Source organism: Neofelis nebulosa, chromosome 7 (assembly GCF_028018385.1).
Source record: "Neofelis nebulosa isolate mNeoNeb1 chromosome 7, mNeoNeb1.pri, whole genome shotgun sequence".
Classification (NCBI taxonomy): Eukaryota; Metazoa; Chordata; class Mammalia; order Carnivora; family Felidae; genus Neofelis; species Neofelis nebulosa.
Genome location: NC_080788.1, coordinates 35,817,870 through 35,836,531, shown reverse-complemented (window position 1 = coordinate 35,836,531; position 18,662 = coordinate 35,817,870). Strand labels below are relative to the sequence as shown.

Below are 18,662 nucleotides of genomic sequence, written 5' to 3'. Positions count from 1 at the left end.
GGAGAACCTGACTGGAGTCTAGACCGGGTGGTTCGGACACATTCACACAGTAGACGGTCCCTCTGACAGGGACCCATCATTATTCCGTGGCTGTGGGACCCTGTCTTCCTTCTTTAACGTGACCTTCAACACTGGCACACCCTGGGCCTGCCTACCTTTTCAGCATCATCCCTCTACCTGCCCCATTGACATGGCTGAACTACCAGACTGTTGCCCGGCACACTACATACCCACTCTGATGCCCCAGGGCCTTTGCACTTGCCAGCTCCTCTGCCCATAAGGCTTTTCCCTTTCCTTCTTGCCTGGCAGATCTTTCAGGAACCAGTTCAGATACCTTCTCTTCTGTGAAACCTTCCCTTGGCCCCAGAGCAGAACTCACCCCAGACCCCCCGGTAGTACAGTCACTTACTTTGCACACGTGTCCGTCAAAACCATTTGTTTTCCTGGCTGTCTCCCTTCCAGGCTGTGAGGGAAGGGACCCTGCCTTAATTTACCTCCTGCTCCCAAAGTTCCAGTCAGAGTCTGGAATATGGCAGGCATGTCATGGAGGCATGGAACGCATGCATGGGAAGGATGAGGGGCACATCCAGGCGGGGGAGGGTGCCTCCTTTGAATCTGGGCCCCCAGTCCTAGGATCTGCCCCTCCTCCTCCCCTCCCGTCTTCCAGAAAGCCTTCTATATTCCCTCACATGCCAGAGGCCCCATTCAAGGCCCTCCCCTCCACTCTCAGACTCTCACACCTTGGATCCCAAGTAAGCGCTCGATCCCTGTGAAGAGGTTTGGACCCCAAAGCCTAGAGGGGGGTCACAGGAACCCAGCGTTCCCCTTAGAAATCCATCAGAAGGTGACAGATGCGTCCCCTCGGCAAGCCCCAGCCCGCCCTACTGCTGTGTTCCCTCCCTCAGAGAACTCCCTCCAGCCCGGGACCGGGAACCCTGAGCACCGCTCCCACGACCGGGTGAGGGCGGTACCCGGCCCCAGAAAAGGGTTTCGCCTCCAGCAGCCACCAAGAACGGGCACCAGCCATGCCTAGAGCGGGCGGGCAAGGCAAGGAGGTGCGCAGAGGCTGACAGGAACTCGTTTAAACCAGACTCAGCCAGTTTTGCTCTGTCTGAGTGGTGGAGGAAGTGAGTGGTTCACACCTGGTGAGTTGGAGTGGCCGGAGGTATCTGGAGGCCTGGGGCGGGCGGGGGGGGGGGGGGGGTGGGGGGGTTCTGTCACTGGATCTCCCACAGAGCACACAGGCGAGGCGGCCCCCACCCTAGGGCTCCTTGAGAGACGGGGCCAAACCCATGCCCGCAAGAGACACTCAGAAACAACAAGGCTGGGGCTTCCTGTCTCCCCACCCCATCCTGGCCCTACCCTGTGTGGTGGAGATGCCCAGAGAAGGGAAAGCTCGAGTTCCAGCTGTCCAGGGAACTCTGTTCCCCGCCGTGTCCTTCCCCCGGAGTCCTCGGAGGACTATTTATGCTCTTTGCTGCGGGCAGCCGGACTGCTGCGGGTGTCCCCCCCTTCTGGAAACTTCCAACCCCTTCATCCTCCGTGGGGCATCAAAGCCAGGCCACCGCTCCTCCAGAGAGGAGACGCCACGGCAGCCGGGCGTCCCGATGTCCCTGTCCCGTCCGCCAAGGAGACTCACGCTGCCGACGCTGCCAGGCTTCCGCCCCCGCTGCCTGCACGGGACACGTCGCGGCCCCGTGTGTGTCCCTAGGCAGAAACAGCCCTCTCCTGTCTTCTCACGAGGCTAAACCGCTCCTCAGAGAAGCAGATGGAAGGGGAGGCCCCAAATCAAGACGCTTATAGGCACTCCCACCTTCAGGAAGCAAGGGGTCAAGCCGCGCGGCCTCGGGTAGAGCCTGCTCGAATCCTGCCTCGCTCGCTTCCTGGCCGTGTGATGTGCGGGCAACGTTGCTTCTCTGAGCCTCAGTGTCCTCCCCTGTAAAATGGTCACGAGCACAGATACGCCTGCTGCCTGGGGTCGTTCGCACTCGTTCAGCGAGCACTCCTGGATTCTGAGCTTAGTGGGGGCAGCACAGGATAGGTGTTCAACAGTGAACCTTGCTGCCCCTTCACTGCCTGGGAGGACTTGGGGTCTCGACCAGGTAGCGCTCAGGCCCCGAGATCAGACATGGTGGGTTTGAATCCTGGCCCCGACACTCACCAGTTGGGTTTGCCTTGGGCAGCTAGCCCAACCTGCCTGACTCTCCCCTCCTTTTGGCGGTGGGGACCCGTAACAGCCGCCACATCAGAGGGCCATCAGGAGGACTGCATGGGGAGGGCACATGCCCGGTTTAACCCAGTCACTGGCATGTAGTAAGTGCTCAGTAAATGTTGGTGGTGCTGTTGGTTTGATCCCACCCCCCAAACACAAGCGCAAGACTCTCCTCCTTTACGTTCGAGTCACACACAAAGCGATCCCCCGGCCCCGGGAGAGCCAGAGTCCCTCAGAAGCTGCTTCATCAACCGCACCTCCCAGCCAGATCAACATCACCTCCGCGACCGTTGGCACCCCTGGGTCACCCACGAGGAACCCTGCCCCTGGGCTCAGGTCAGGAAAGGTGCTAGTGTGTTCCCAGGACATTTCCTTGCAACTTTCCCACCTGGGCCCGGGTGCGCAGGGGGGAGGGAGGGGAGCCACCCTGCCCGTGGCCCGGTTTCCCGGTGGAGAGCAAAGGCTCAGAGCCGCAGCGGGGCCTGGGCAAACCTGGAGCCTCCTGGGTAGTGGCAACTCAGGTTCAAGAGGGGGCGCTGAATGCACCATGGCCGGGTGACAGCCAACGGTGGCCCACATCACCTGACCCCGTCCCTGCTTGTGCCACCTTACCCCTTGCCGGCACTCCAAGAAATCTCCCTTCGGATGCGTGCATGTACAACTTTAATTTCTTTTGCACAGGTATGAGTTGTATCCCTGTATTCTGACCACTGCTTCCTCAACGTTTTGCTGCGGTTGAAGTTTTTGAGGAAATGCACGTCACATGTAATTAACCATTTGAGCGTACAAGTCACTGCTATTCAGTGCACTCACCACGTGGTGCGACCACCAGCTCGCTCTACTTTGAAGACTTTTCAGGGGCGCCTGGGTGGCTCAGTCGGTTAAGCGTCCGACTTCGGCTCAGGTCACCATCTCACGGTCCGTGAGTTCGGGCCCCGCGTCGGGCTCCGTGCTGACAGCTCGGAGCCTGGAGCCTGCTTCGGATTCCGTGTCCCCCTCTCTCTCTGCCCCTCCCCTGCTCGCACCCTGTCTCTCTCGCTCTTGCTCTTTCTCTTTCTCTCTCAAAAATACATAAATGTTAAAAAAAATTAAACCAAAAACATTTTCAGCGCCCTATGAAAACACCCCGTACCTATTAAATAATCACTCCCCATTTATGCCTCCTCGAGGCTCCAATCCCCTGATAACCTCGAATCTGCTTTCTGACATCTGAGCACCCATTTTCCCGCTCCCCCGATTCCGCAGCAGGGCCAGGACGGGGGCGAGGCTGGTAAGCTGCTTTTGGTGCCCACAGGAGCAGCGGGCAGGTGCTTCCAGGGTGGGCAGGTGCAGGGTGGACCCTGAGAGTGCCGCCTGCCTCAGTGTTGTGCATAGGGCACCCCCTGGCCTCACCCTAGGACTGGCCTCGTTGGACAATTTTAATATATTGACATGCTTGCTTTATCCTGCTCTGTAAACATTTGTTCCTGCTGAGATGTTTGAAGGCCAGTTACGGAGCACACGGCACTTCTCTCCTCCATTGTCCCGTTCGCCTCTGCTCTGAGGACGTTCTACGCAGTGACAAATCCATTGCCCCCGCCTCAGGGCCAACTACCCCAAACACGTCTCCCATCGATGTTGTTTGTTGGCTGTTTGGTTTGTTTCCAGAAGGGTCTCACGTGGCACGTGGGCATCAGGCCTCTCTCACGCTAAAATGGCCTTGGCTTCCCCCCGCCCCCTAACGCTGGCCTTTTGAAGAGTCTTTTAGAAAGGATTTGCCTGACTGTTCTACCTCGTTGTCGTTCAACCTGTCCCTCTGGGCACAGGTGGTTGGGGCCAAAGGCTGAAGTCTTTGGCAAGAACGCTCCGTAGGTGATGTGTTCCACACGTCACCTTACATCAGGAGGCCTGCGATGCTAAGTTTGGTCAACTGGATAAACTTCTGATCGCCGTATCTCTAATGTAATGGTGCACGGTCTCCCTTTTTCTAGGGGGAGATGCTTCGTACCTGCACAGATATCCTGTTCCCCAACACCCTTCGCTCCCTGGTTTTCGCTCCCCTGGATGAGCCCTGCCGGGATCAAGAATTACACTGGGGGTTGCAAATGGCGGCTTTCTAACTTTATCATTCCTTCTACGTACATTGCTCAGCAGGTATCCTCCTGTGAAGAAGAGGTCCCCATTCTCTCTCTTCTCTCTCTACCTCTCCGTCTACCTGTTTAATTAATCATAGGCGTCATTTCCATCAGCAGTTCCAAGGTTAGCTAGAGGGGTCCCTTCAAGTCTGCCTCTACATCTTTTTGACATGGCCCCACCAGGCACGTCCTTGCCTCATAGAACAATAAGAATGTTCCAGACTTACTCGTCCTTTCCTTCCCTCAGATCTGGATCAGATCCAGATCCAGATCTGATCCCTCAGCTCAGCCATCTCTTCAGGAAGGTTTCGTTGGTGGGAACGGTCTTAGAAAGCAGGATCCGGACACGGGGGAGTTCAGTTTCACTCCTCACGGGGGTCCTGATTGTAGATTCTTTCAACGGACAGAGGCAGGAAAAATAAAATCAGTTCATAGTATCGTCAGTGCAAATGGAACGCTCTGGGTGGTTCTTCTGAACTCTTTCTTGTTGTTCCTTTAATATGCGAGTCTCTTTTCTCTTACACAGAAAATCCTCGTCTCTAATAGCATTAATGTATGCATTTACTTGCTTTATTTTACAATATACATAGTAACAATAAGCCTATTGAGCAAAGCTTGAGGTTTCTTTGTAGTTTCATTTGTCCTTAGAATATATGCCACCGCAGGTATATGGCCAGGGTATTTTTTTTCTCAGGTTATTTGAATTCACTGTCTGCGCTGTTAGGTCCCCAAATTAATTTGCAGTTATGTTCAGTTGTGTTTGTGTGTGCATGACCTGGGGGGTTTCTTTTTTCTTATTTTTTATTTACTTTGATTTATTTTTTTGAACATATAAATCATGTCCATAGTTAAAAACACATAACCATATTAAAAGTCGTATTTGGAGAAGTTTTACTCCTACGCTAATGCTCTCCGCCCTGTTCCCATCCCCCTCCGCTAATTTCTGGTATATTCTTCCTGTGTTTGTAGATGTGTGTAGACGCATACATACTGCTGTTTCCTCTTTCCTGCAGAATTTATGTTAAGGGTGTAGATGGGAGCCCAGAGTCCTGGATAAATGAGGCAAATTCGGGGGCACCTAGGTGACTCAGTTGGTTGAGCGTCCGACTTGAGCTCAGGCCGTGTTCTCACAGTTTGCGAGTTCAAGCCCCGCATCGGGGGCTTTCTGCTGTCAGCTCGGAGCCTGCTTCAGATCCTCTGCCCCCCTGTCTCTTTCTGCTCCTCTCCAGGTGGCTCTCTCTCTCAAAAATAAATGAATAAACTTTAAAAAAGAAAAATAAATGAGGCAACTGTCCTTTTGAACCTCACTCCCTGCTAGCCGTATGACATGAACTGGTCCCATAGGTTCTCTGAGTCTCACCTTCTTTATCTGGGAAATGGGATAACAATTCCCACCTTTTCTGATTTGGGTGAGGATTAAGGTCTTCCTCGTATCGCATTAGAAAATTAAATCCTTGGGGCGCCTGGGTGGCGCAGTCGGTTAAGCGTCCGACTTCAGCCAGGTCACGATCTCGCGGTCCGTGAGTTCGAGCCCCGCGTCGGGCTCTGGGCTGATGGCTCGGAGCCTGGAGCCTGTTTCCGATTCTGTGTCTCCCTCTCTCTCTGCCCCTCCCCCGTTCATGCTCTGTCTCTCTCTGTCCAAAAATAAATAAAAAACGTTGAAAAAAAAAAAAAAAGAAAATTAAATCCTTGATAGTTGGATGGTGAGTGTTCGCACGTGTTCTTACATGTGTGGTGGGTGTAAGGGTGTGGGGAAGGGGAATCCTTTCTTTGAAACTTAATAATGTGGGCTGACAATCTCTTACCCAGAACCCTGGGAGCCAGATGTGTTTTGAAAAATTGCAAGATTTATGATCGGGGCGCCTAGGTGGCTCAGTCAGTTGGGCGTCCGACTTCGGCTCAGGTCATGATCTCACGGTTCGTGGATTCGAGCCCCGCGTCGGGCTCTGTGCTGACAGCTCGGAGCCTGGAGCCCGCTTCCGATTCTGTGTCTCTCCCTCTCTCGGCCCCTCCCCGACTTGTCCTCTGTCTCTCTCTCTCTCTCTCTTTCACTCAAAAATAAATAAGCATTTAAAAAAATTTTTTTAAAGATTTATAATTTTAGCAGGTGCTGGTGTACAAAATCTGTCTGCTTCCCAGTACTCCTGGCAGAGTCTGGAATGGCACCTTCTAGTCAAACACGGCATTTCTGCAGCAAAATGCACGAACGTTCACACCAAATATAAAGATTGCATGGCCACAGGTCGGCTTAAGTCAGATTCTGCTGCTAAATGAGTCTGTGCTGAACTGTCAAAATCAATTTTTCGTGTTTGAGAGCTTCCTGGATTTCGAAACTGTGGATAAGGTGCCATCTCGCAAGATCATCCCTAACCAAGTCTCCACTTTTGCAAAGCCATTTCTGCCAGTGCAACGTCAGCATGTTGTACCCGCACCCCCTGCGTCTTCGTATCCGTCTCTCTTCGCATAGTTAAGGGCACAGTGGACACAACCGAGTTACCGGGGTGCTGGCGCCCCTGAGGCCAGCCTTGGCCATGCTAAATAATTTCCACGTTTGGCACAACGGTACCAAGGTTAGGAAATCTATCGCGCCTGCCCCAGCTTTCGCATTTACCCATTTTCTGCTCACGCCTAGGAAACGATATAGGACAAAATGCGATGGCTCAGTCACGTGCATGCACACGCCCTGCCCACTGGACTGAGCGGAAGCGCTCTTTCGTGTCCAGGCTCAGATCCTCATTAATCAGTTGATGCGGGGCAATCCCAAGTCAGCAGGCGAACGTCAGCTCCGAGCCATCCAGGGCTAACGCACAAAACTTCACGGTGCCAGTTCTCGCGGGAGTCTGGGGTTTGAATCTGTGCTGCCGGGGGTGGGTGATGAGGGACTCCCCCCCCCCCCCCCCCACCCCGACGCTGGAAAAGTCAAGTGGTCCCAGGTTGGCAGTGCCCCCTGGTGGCCGGAAGAAGCAAATGCAACCCCCCCCCCAGGAGGGAAGTGCGTTCTCAGTCGGATTTGCCAAAGAGAAACTCCAAACACACACACACACACACACACACACACACACTCAAAGCAATGAGTCACCCTGAGCAAGAGTCATCAGAGACAACGAGCAACAGATTTCAAACACGGTTTCTCAACCTCAGAGCCACTGACATCTTGCCAGGTGATTCTTTACTGTGGGGGCCGTCCGTGCATGTCTTGGCAGGCCTGACCTCTACTCGCTGGATGCCGGTTGCATGCGCGTGTGAGCACGCACACGCACACATACACACAGTTTAGTTTTGACAGCGAGAAATGTCTCCAGACATTTCCAAATGTCCCCGGAGGGAAAAATTGCTCCCGCTTGAAAAGCACTGATTGAGATCCTCAAACGGTTTCAGATATGAGAAGGATGAGCTAGGTCACCAAAGAACTATGTACGGACTGTTTAAAGACTTGAAAGATGGAATGGAAGAAAAAAAAAAAAAGATGATCAAGGAATAAGAAACTACCAAAAATGATAGGGAGATGTTTATAAAGACTCAAATAGAATGACTGAAAATGAAAAATTAACTTTAAAAGTCGGTGGGTGTGTGAGACACAGATAAAGAAAGAATTAATGAAATGGAAGAGAGATTGGAAGAAATGACTCCAACTAATCAGAAGAGCCCGAAAGAAAGAAACCAGGAAGATGTGACAGAGTGGATGAAAGACAAGGACGATACGACAGAGAGGTTAAGATACAACCAACTGAAGCACCAGAAGGAACGAATAAAGAGAATGAGAGAAAAATAATATTTGCAGAGGTGACGCGGGAGACTTTTCAGGATCCATATTGACTAGAAGTCCCAGAGATACCTGGCAGGATGGAAGTTCAAGTTGTTGCTGTGAGTTTGCGGTTGGAAAGCTGGGGACTGAGCCGCAAGGCATTATCACCAAAACAGGCACACCAGCGCAACCCAGGGTCCACAGGAGGGCCACTCTGGCCTCAGTGGAACGGCCGCGGGATTCCTGCAAAGGTAATAATTCCTGTGGACAGCTGACCTGAGCCCGGCCCTGAAGGATCTTGAAGGATGTTCGTCCAGTGTTGATTCCAGAGACCTTGATCTGAGCCCTTTGCTTTACAGGACAACCTGGGAGGTTGAAGTGCAGAGAAGAAATGGGATGTTCTTCCAAGCAGGAGGAAGAGTCTGAGCCAAAGCATGGAGGCAAGACCGGAGGCTTCGTGAGCAAAGAACAAAAGGAGGGGCGCCTGGGTGGCTCCGTCGGTTGAGAGTCCGACTTCCGCTCAGGTCGTGATCTCGCAGTTTGTGAGTTCGAACCCCACGTCGGGCTCTGTGCTGACAGCTCAGAGCCTGGAACCTCCTTCGGATTCTGTGTCTCCCTCTCTCTCTCTCTGCCCTCCCCCGCTCACACTCTGTCTCTCTGTCTCTCAAAAACAAATAAACATTAAAAAAGAGAGAGAGAGAGAGAACAAAAGGAAATTTTGTTTGATAGGGTTGGGAAACATTAAAGAGAACAATGGCAAACCTGACTGGTTGGACCATGTGAAACCAACCTGGGCAAGTCCCTTGAGGGATAAGCAGGTATGTTTGGACTTAAAACTTTAGGCCAGAGGTTGGCAAACTACAGCCCGGGGGACAAATCTGGCCCACTGCCTGTTTTTGTCAATAAAGTTTTATTGGAACACCGCCATACTCGTTCATTTACATATCATCTATGGCTATTTCTGCACCGTGACTGTAAAGATGAGTAGTTGTGAGAGATACCTTATGGCTCCCAAAGCCTAAAATATTTACTTTATGGCCCTTGGCAGAAAAAAAGTTTGTTGATCCCTGATCTAGGCAGAGGCAGCCAGCCCTGAGGCCTTTCAGCCAAAAGACCCAGATGAAGAAGATAAACCCAGAAGTCGCTGAAGGATGGTGTGTGTTGTAAGAGGAGGAGAAATGTGCCACAGCTTTATTAATTCCCTACGGTATACCATCCCTCCACCCACATTATCCTTATTGCTTTGCATAACCACCCTGCTGAGAAGTCGTCACTCTTCTAGTAAAAAAAAGATGAGGAAAATGGGGTCCAGAGATATTGAGTGGCATAACCAAGGTCAGCCAGTGTCTCAGGCAGCGTTCAGATCTAATTTCAAGCTGGTTAGACCCCAAAGCCAACGTTCTTCCCACCACACCTCACGGCCTGCCAAGGCACTGAGTATTCAAGGGGCTGAGGGTGGCCCCAGGCCAACGGGTTGGCTACTGTGTCATAGATAGCCAGCAATAGTCCCAGTTGGAGACGTGGTGAATGTTTCCCTCCTCTCCTGCAAACAGACCCAGGGTCCCACTCTGACCTGGAGGGGGGTACCCATGGTTCCTCCAGCATCGGCTCCCAACTTGTCCAACCATTGACTCCACCCTGTCCCCCTCTACCCCATGCGTCTGGAGCCACTGGTTCGGCCAAAAACACCTATCATACATCTTCCCTCCGGCATCGTGTCACGGCCCGATGCTACAGGCAGTTGGGTGAGACGATACCATCTCCGGTATCTATGAAAAAAAAAAAAACAAAAACAAAAAAAACCCAAAAAAACACGAGGGTTGGCAGTTCTGCACGCTGCCACCCACAAGAGATGACCCAGTTGATTTGCAGTGAAATTGCAACACAGCCTCTGCTCCTGCCCCAGCCGGATCCCGGGTCCTGGAGCAGAGCCCGCTGAGGCTTGTTTCCACCCCCAGACGGGCTCCTGTTCCTCCCGTGACTAATTTGGATCCTCATCTGACAGCTACCATGACCGCTCTGCCCAGATAGGGCCTAACAGACCAGCTTCTCGGTTTTGTGGTCAAACTGGTTCTTGAAACTTCCCCCAGGGTTCCAGCACGGTTTCATCTGTCTGTGGGGAAATGGAACTGGCTGCCCCTTGGGGTTGAGCTGGCTGGGGATTGGAGAAACCAAGAGAAAGAGATCAAGAAAGTGTGAATTCTACTTAAGGCCTTGGCTATCTACATTGGTGCGTGACTTAATGGGAAGTCCCCCCCGCAGTGGATCCCAGTGGATGGGTCTGTTCCTTATCAGCTGTCTGTTGGCCCAGATGCCATGCCGCATGACCTCTGACCCTCAGGGCCGCCTATGAGGAAATGGGTGCAAGCATAAGCCGACAGCCTCCCCAGAGCAGATGGGGAGGAACCCCAGGCCTACTGACAGCTGCCAATGGGTTTACACCCTCCTCCTCTCCCGCCTTGGGAAACAGTCAGAGGGATATGTCAGCTACGGGGGACGCCACCCACATCTGCTTGTTTGCTATGGTGCCGGCTGTCCCAGAGGCAGAGGGAAGTGAGAGACCACTGGCCCATGCTTACTCTGCCGGCCTTTCCCGGACGCAGCCTACTGGCTTCGTTGCTGTAGCCACAGCGTGTGCTCACCTGGGGGGGGGTCTAGAAGGAAAAAGATAGACGAGCCGGGAGAGGACAAGGTAGGTGAGCCTAAATGAGCTCAGGGCCCAGCACGGAGCTTGGCTCATACAGATATCATCACCATTTGTTTCCTACCCGGTGAAGTAGACATTATTGATGGGACTATCCGTGTGCCTTTCTGAGACGTAAATGGCCAGGACTGTGGAGCTAACTCCTCCTGGATCCTAGCACTGCTGGACGTGAACTGCCTACGTGATCTCAGTTTACTCGCCCGAGTACGTGGAGACTGAAATACACCGATGATTGCATACCCTAGTTACAATGGTTGCATAATTTATACGAAGCACTTAGAATTATGCCTGACACACACAGAGTAAAAGGGGAGTGTGAACTGATTGTGATTCTCTTTCTTTTTATTTGTCACCTTCACTTTGGCCTTGAGGAAATTGAGGCTCAGAGAGAGCGGTTGACCTGCCCCAGGTCACACGACCAGAGAACGGTGACACTGGGGCTCACTTCCACGCGCATACGATGCCACTACTCCCCGTTCAAATATTCCGAGCCCACAAGGGTTGAGATAGAAAGAGAAACTTGGGTACCTTTCAGCCTCAGGGCAAGGTCACTGCGAAGGCAGATGCCAGGAGCAGTGGCTGTGTCCAAAGACGGGAGAGAGTCGGCGGCGCCTGGGTGGCTCGGTTGGTTGAGCGCCCGACTTCGGCTCAGGTCATGATCTCGAGGTTCGTGGGTTCGAGCCCCGCGTCGGGCTCTAGTGCTGACAGCTCAGAGCCTGGAGCCTGCTGCTTCGGATTCTGTGTCTCCCTCTCTCTCTCTGCCCCTCCCCTGTTCACGCTCTCTCTCTCTCTCTCTGTCAAAAATGAATAAGCTTAAAAAAATTAAAAAAAAAAAAAAAAGAAGGGAGAGAGTCAACTGCACGAGGTTACGGGGTGAGGAGCACGGCGGGGTGGGGGTGGGGAGGCGCTCACGGCTCCTCAACACCCCCAGGAGGGGAAGTGGCTCTGGGTGACAGGAGTCTGCCGATCCTGGGACACCAGCGAGTGATCGTGCAGCAAAGAGTCAAAAAGAGACCTCAAGACCTCAGTCTCCCTCCCAGAGGGCGAGGCCCTGGCAACAGATAAACAGGAAGACAGTTTCCTGACACCACGGAGACAGACGCACAGACACGAGACCAGCACCCACGCCTGAGCAGTGGCGCTGAAGTGTCGTGCACCAGCCCAACATCAAAGTGCCAGAAGCCCCTTCAGGTGCAGCATCCTTCCTTAGCAAGCCCGCGCCCGGTCACAAATGGGGCCCGGCCCCTGGAACCTGAGGGCAGGTACTCAGCCTCCAATCTTTCCAGCTGTGAAATGTGAGTGACCAGATCCGCCCCCCAGGGTGGTTCTAAGGACTGAGGTTAGATTACGGGGCAGGATAACAGAGCGTCCTCCTGTTCGGGGGCCCGGGGGAGTAGTCTGAGCTGTCTATACACGAGGTCCCTGGTGGCCTCCAAAATACCGAGCTCTCCATCGTCAGTGGTTAGAGAAGCCAGTGCCACCTCGAGAAGAGGTTGCAAAGGGGATTCGGTCGTTGAATGGGAGCCAGCCAGAATCTGTAGCCTTTGAAACTCTCATGGGCAGGCTGGGGCCTCTGATTCTGCAGGCAAAGACCAAAGCCTTCTTGATAAACAGCGCTATCTCCTTAATGAATGCATTGTTAAGGCATTCAAGTTCAAAGCCAGTACAAAACGGGCAGGCAAGAAGGGGAGAAGAACAGGAAGACAGGGTGGGGGCTGCGGACCCCCGAGGCCAGCAGACTTTTCTACCTAAAGGGCCTCCTTACTTGCCGGGATCCCCGAGACCCCGCCGGAAAGCCCGAGAAGGCTGGGCTGTGACAAAACCGGCCCCCTCCCAAGGCCTAGGGCGCACTGGTGTGCGGAGAGAGCGAGAGTCATGCTCACTGCCAGAAGCATCTTTGGGCTTCATAATTGTCGCTCTGAAAATCTGTCAGTGACCCCGAGGGGCACCGAGGCAGCTCTTTGGAAAACAAGCAGACAGCAGCTGAGGGAACCAAAGCCTCAGTTATTCTGGGGACTGGAGCCTTTGAAAGGAGATGGGCTAATGTGGAGGGCAGGCTGTCCTCAGCTGCTTTTCTCCCTGTCCCCTCCCTTCCCACTTAATCGGGAGCCCCTGCCCAGCCCTGCAGCCCCAGGACCCCAGTGCCTGAGGATTCACCCCTGCAGGGGTGGAAAGGAAGGAACTAGACAGCATCCAGGTGCACAGGCCAGCTTTCTGAGGACCCCAGCCTGTGGCCTGGAGTCTGTCCCCTACCCCAGGCTGTGACCCTGGGTTCTGGACATGTTCCTGCTGATGCACTGTCTCCCACTCCCAGACTAGATGGTGAAGGCATTGCAGCCGTAGTATTTTTCTACAGTACAATTCACTGTTTGACCCAGGGGACATTTAGCACAGACTTAATCTCTAATGAGTACTTACCGTGACAAGTAACTTCTAATTTAATCTTGAAGCAATCTCTTGATACGGGTACTGTTATGATTCCCATTTTACAGATGGAACAGTTCAGGCCCAGGGAGGGAAAGTAATTTGGGTGCAGCCACACAGTTAGTAAATGACGGAGCAGGGATTCGAACCAGGCAGTCTGGCCCTAGAGCCAGCTCTCACACTGTCATCCGTCCGTAGCTCTAATGCTGACCCTGTCTTGAGCAGCCATCCAGACCGCTCACCCGATTGATTCCCGATCCCTGGCCCCACCTTTAACCCCCAGGTGCTTCAGAGTCAGGCCTCCCCCTCCTCAACCTCCTCTCTCCAGCTCTGTTCGCCCTCCTGGGTTCGGGAGGTGCTGCCACCTACAGGCCTCGTGTGCAAAGATGCAGAGCTCTAACAGGATCTTGGGCAGAAGGGTGGCCCCGGGGACCCAGGCCTGCCGTCCTCTCCCGCGGCGGCTAAGAGAAGGCAGAAGGGTGCAAGTTTCGGACCTGAGAAGTTCTGCATCTGGGTTATTGTTCGATGATGATCCAGACCCCACAGGGGGAAAAAAAGGAGCAGGGGCTCTGAAGGAAAGTGTGCGGGAGGCATTGAGATGAGCTCCAAGAGACACCCAACCATCTGGGATGAGTCAGTCCCCTGGTACGGTCCTGCCTGAAGACAGGAATTAATTGAGCTCAGAAAGAATATTTCCCGTTTCTGTCCCCTCCCTTTCTTTTGCAGCTCACTAAAGTCTTCAGCGACGGCACCCTAATCTAGCCGGAAGAAGTCCACAAAGCCACAAGCGTCCCCGTGCTTTAGACCTAGGATGCACTGTTCTCCACGTAATGGGGACAATCCGCACAGACGGGTGACAGATGAAGAGAGGGCCCAACCTCTGGGGACAAACAGGTTTAGAACCTGCGTCCACGATGCCGAAGGAGCTGCAAAGCCAGGCGTTGTCTGCCAAAGGACCGAGAGAAAAGGCAAGTCCCCACCTCTGGTTTTATTTCTAGACTTGCCACTGGGTTGCTATGCCAGCCTCCATAGCCACCTCCCTGGGGCCTCAGTTTTACGTGGAAGGAGGAAGGGGGGGGAGGGGAAGAGAAGGGTGGCTAACTTTGCAGCGACAGAGAGGTGGGCACTGGGCAAGGTGCTTTACACAGAATTTCCCCCCAGCCCCCGGGGATGGCGGGTATTAGAGTCGTGTTTTACAAAGGAGAAAACGGGCTCAGGGAGGTGAACTCACACCCCCCACCCCGCCCCGCTGGAAGGTAAAACAATGACCCCAGAGATAACAATCATACCAATACGATGCTAGTATTTGACATTCATGAAATTCATGCTGTGCCCTGGACAGCATATTGACTTGTTTAAACCTCACCAAAACACAGCTACTTAGGTATTATTACCCCCATCTTACAGATGAAGAAACCGAGCATTAGACGCTTTGCTCCCCACTCCCCACGGCCAGCAGCACCACTGTCTTTCTCCCCCAGGTCACAGAGCTGTCACGAGGGCGGTGGCATTGGGGCGCAAAAAGCACCGCGTGTTCTTCCAGAAGAAAAGCGGCCACTGGGCCTGCCTCTGCTGCCTTCCTGAAGTGGGTCCCTCCCCGGCAGCAGCAGGCCCTTAGCCTCTGTTGATGAATTGAAAAGCCCAAGAGCTCGTCCAGTTGACTGCGGTATCTTCCTGCGTCCCCAGAGCGTTGGAGTCGGCGGTTACAGAGACGCAGAGCTCAGCTGGGAAACATCCCGGAATAGGAGGCAAAGAACCGCTTTAGACAGGAGTGGGGAACGGCTCCTGGTTGATAAAAAAAAGTCAGAGACAGAGATAGAGAGAGAAACACACACACACACACAGAGTGACCGAGGCAGAGAGAGAGTGAGGGGGGAAAAGAGACAACCAGGGACCCCAGCAGGCCGGGGCTGGCCTGGGCGAGCCCCAGTGAGCCAGCCTCCAGCTGGAGTAGGACCCACACGGTCCCGGGGACTGACCCCGCCCTCCCACGCACACCCATGCATACGCCGTCTGCAGTCTCTCCTCGAGTCCCCCCTGCAGCACCGAGGGGTGGGGGCGCCTGGACTCTTCCGTAGGCTCTGCCCAGCCCCTCTCGACACCAACCCAAAGTGAGCATCACTCAGAAGGAGAAGCCTCTGGCTCAGGGTCACCGGCCGGTGGGTGCCTCATGAAGGCCCGTGGGTGCTGGTTCTTGGAAGTGAGGCACGGGATGAAGGCCCTAGGCCACAGGAGGGTGATGGGCACAGGAACCTTCTCCACCTGCCTTCCCCACACCCCCCACCCCCGTGGGGAGCTCCAACCCAATAAGACAGGGGAGCCAAGGCATCTGTATCTCTCCATCTCTGGGGGGTCGCTCCCCGTGAGCACCTCTTCCCCAAAGTCCATTTGGTTCTAGAAGGCCCCAGCTCTCAGGGGCCTGCTGCTCAGCATCCCCCGCCAAACCCACTCACCCTGCAGGTCGCGTCTGCTCTGGGAGCAGGACTCGGGGGTTATCGGGCCAGTGGGGCGGGGGGAGATCAGGCCCTTCTCTGCATCAAATCTGGTCCCGCGTGGTCCCTGTCTGACCTTGTCACAAACGACTCAGGGATGGTCCTGCCTTCACAGCAGGGGGACGAACACATGTACAGGAATTCACGTGACACACGCAAATGCAGAGGCGTGTAGACAGGGCCAGGGAGGACGGGAGAGGCGCCTACTCACCAGGCCCGGCAGGAGTAAGACTGGGCCCTGGAGGACAGACAGACAGAGGAAAAGCACTCCTGGCAGAGGCCCAGTGTATGTCGCAGCACAGAGGGCGGGGGACACGGGTGATGGGGTGGGGCTAGGCTGTAAGGTACACATGGGGCTGGGGTTCTCCTAGACCCAGTCATACAGACAAGGCCAGTCTCTGGTCCCCTCCACACCCCCTCATGGAGTCTGGGCTCAACCCCAGAGGCCACAGGCAGATGCAGAGGGTATTCAAGGGCAGAGGGGGTAACACTTTCCCATAGCACAGGCCCAGGGGTGTGTCCAAGGACAGGTGCTCGGCGAGCCCCTACTGGGTGGAGGGCTCCTTCCTGCATGGCCACCCTCCCTCAGCTCCTCTGTCCTAATCTCTTCCTGAGGTTTGCTGCCCAAGGGAGGACCCAGTCCCCACTCCCTTGGCCACTGGCCCGCACCACCTGCCCCCCTTCCTGGTTTAACGGAGGCAGGAAATCACGTCGCAAGGAGAGACTTCTAGGGAAGCCTCCCTGTGGAATCGAACATTCTGGGGGTGCAGGAAAACCGCTGGCGTCCCTATCGCCTGGGTCACCAGCTGATTCCCCAGCAGTGCTGAGTATACAGTAAACACCGGCCCCGTGGGTTTTCCCCGTGTTCACACAGCTCACCCCAGGATTTCCTGTGTGCGTTTTTGCGTGTATCATCTATGCGGGATGACATCAGCACCGGCCATGAAAGCAGTGGGGGTAGAGGGGCTTGGCTGAGGAATCTTGACGCTAGCTCTGGATCCAGTTGGGAGGTCCAAATATGCCAGAGCCAAGCTTAGGGAGATGGCTGTTCGTCGTGGTGGCTTTGTTGGGGCTACGGTGTTAGTGCCGGGGCTGTGGACTCACGTCAGGCTATATGCTCTAGAACTTGAAGCAGAATTTCCCAGGAGCTTGCAGTGAGGAATCTCATCCCTTCAGTGCTTCCCCGCTTCCGCCTGGCCTGGGACACAGACACGGGCAGGGTCAGGCTCAAGACATCGGCTCTGCTCCCCACCCAGGGCCCAGGAGCTGGTCAGAGAACTCGCCACTGCCTGAGCACCTGTGCCTATCACCCCAGGCCCTGACCTCGCTCTCTGATCCCCTGGGGCCTGGGATCCGTAGGCCTGAGGGTCAGGCTGGGCATCGGAGAAGCCAGGGGTGGGAGCCAGACACAGAATTTTGAGACTTGCCTCTTCCACTTCCTCACTGTGTGGCCCTGGGCGGGTTACTTAACCTCTCTGAGCCTGAACCTCATCCCTCACTTGTAAAAGGGAGATTATAGCCTTCCCTTAGGCATGATGTGTGGACGAAACAAGGTAATGCCCGGACAGTCCCAAGCTCAGCAGTGATGAGCCCCCAGCAGAGCTAAGTAAACTTTGGCTACAATTATAAGCTGTTATAAAGCACTTGGCATGGAGTAAATACTCTACAAATAAGCACCATGCAAGTCTAAATAGTTATTAATTATTATGATGACTAATCATCATTATTGTTGATGATAAACGTGAGAACTGCTACCCAAACACCAGCTCCCCCACTCAATCTGTCTGCAGATGGTTATCCCTCCTCAACCACGAAGAACATTCTGGGACCCCGAAAGATTGCTGGTCCCAAGTTGGCACGCAAGGAGCACTGTCCTCCCCCCAACACTCTGGGCAGCACTGATGGGCTGGTCTCACCCAGGCAGGTGAAATTCACCCAAACGCATCCCATCTGGCCAGTCAGGCTGCTCAGTCTGCCTCTGCCTGCTCGGCTTCTCCGTCTCTGGGTTGTTACATATTTTAGAGATCGCCTAATGAGAACACCCCTTGGCAATTCCTTGAGTGCCGGCTTGTAGGCAAGAGGGAGACGTGAGTGTAGAGTATGACCTGCAGAAATCCTGGTCCAGCTCCCAAGAACTCTGTCTTTAGGATGAGAGCAGATAGGTAAGGAGGAGGCCCTGGTGAGCATGTGACTTTCACTTTCATCCTGAAGTGAACCAGAGGAAGGCCTCCCGAGGAACCCGGGACCTAGCGCAGCCCCAGCATAGGAGGAGCCCAATAAATACATGGATGGATAGATGCATGGGTGGATGGATGGGTGGATGGATGGAAGGATGGGTGGGTGGATGGATGGCAGATGGATGGAAGGATGGATGGATGGGTGGATGGATGGGTGGATGGGTGGATGAATGGATGGAAGGCTGGATGGACGGATGGATGGGTGGATGGATGAGTGGATAGATGCAAGGTTGCATACATGCATATATGCATAGATGGATGGAAGTGAGTATATTAATCATACCTTTTTATTTTTGCTATTTCTGATGCTTTGATATCTGGGACTTTGCTGACCAAGGAGACACTGCCCCTCCCAAAGGTAGTCAATTCCTAGAGATAGTAAACAACTTGCCTGTGAGTATGCCTTTCAGATGCAAACCAACCAATCCAAAACCCAGGCCCCTCCCAACTACCTCCTTTATCAGACTCTCCTACTCCAGGCCACTACCCACCTTCCCTAATCATCCCAGGGACAGGTACAAGACAACCAGGGACAGTCCCTATGCCCCAGAGCCTACTGAAATTTAGACTAGCTAATCCTGAACCTGCTCGCCCTGCCCCACCTGTCCCCTCCCACAGAAACCACTATAAAGACACTTGCCCTGCTTTCCTCTCACTCCCTCTGCCTCCAGACTGACCCCAGGACTTCCCCAGGGGGCCCGGCACGACATGCAATGAACACCAGTCCTTGGGAC

General features: G+C 54.1%; 1 long non-coding RNA gene across 1 annotated transcript; it reads left to right on the top strand.

Moving 5' to 3' along the window:
- Positions 1–102: 102 nt before the first annotated feature.
- LOC131516328 (uncharacterized) lies at positions 103–3,269 on the top strand. The gene is made up of 2 exons (XR_009263987.1): positions 103–1,145; positions 2,894–3,269. It is a non-coding gene; the product is annotated as an uncharacterized LOC131516328 (long non-coding RNA).
- Positions 3,270–18,662: the final 15,393 nt, after the last annotated feature.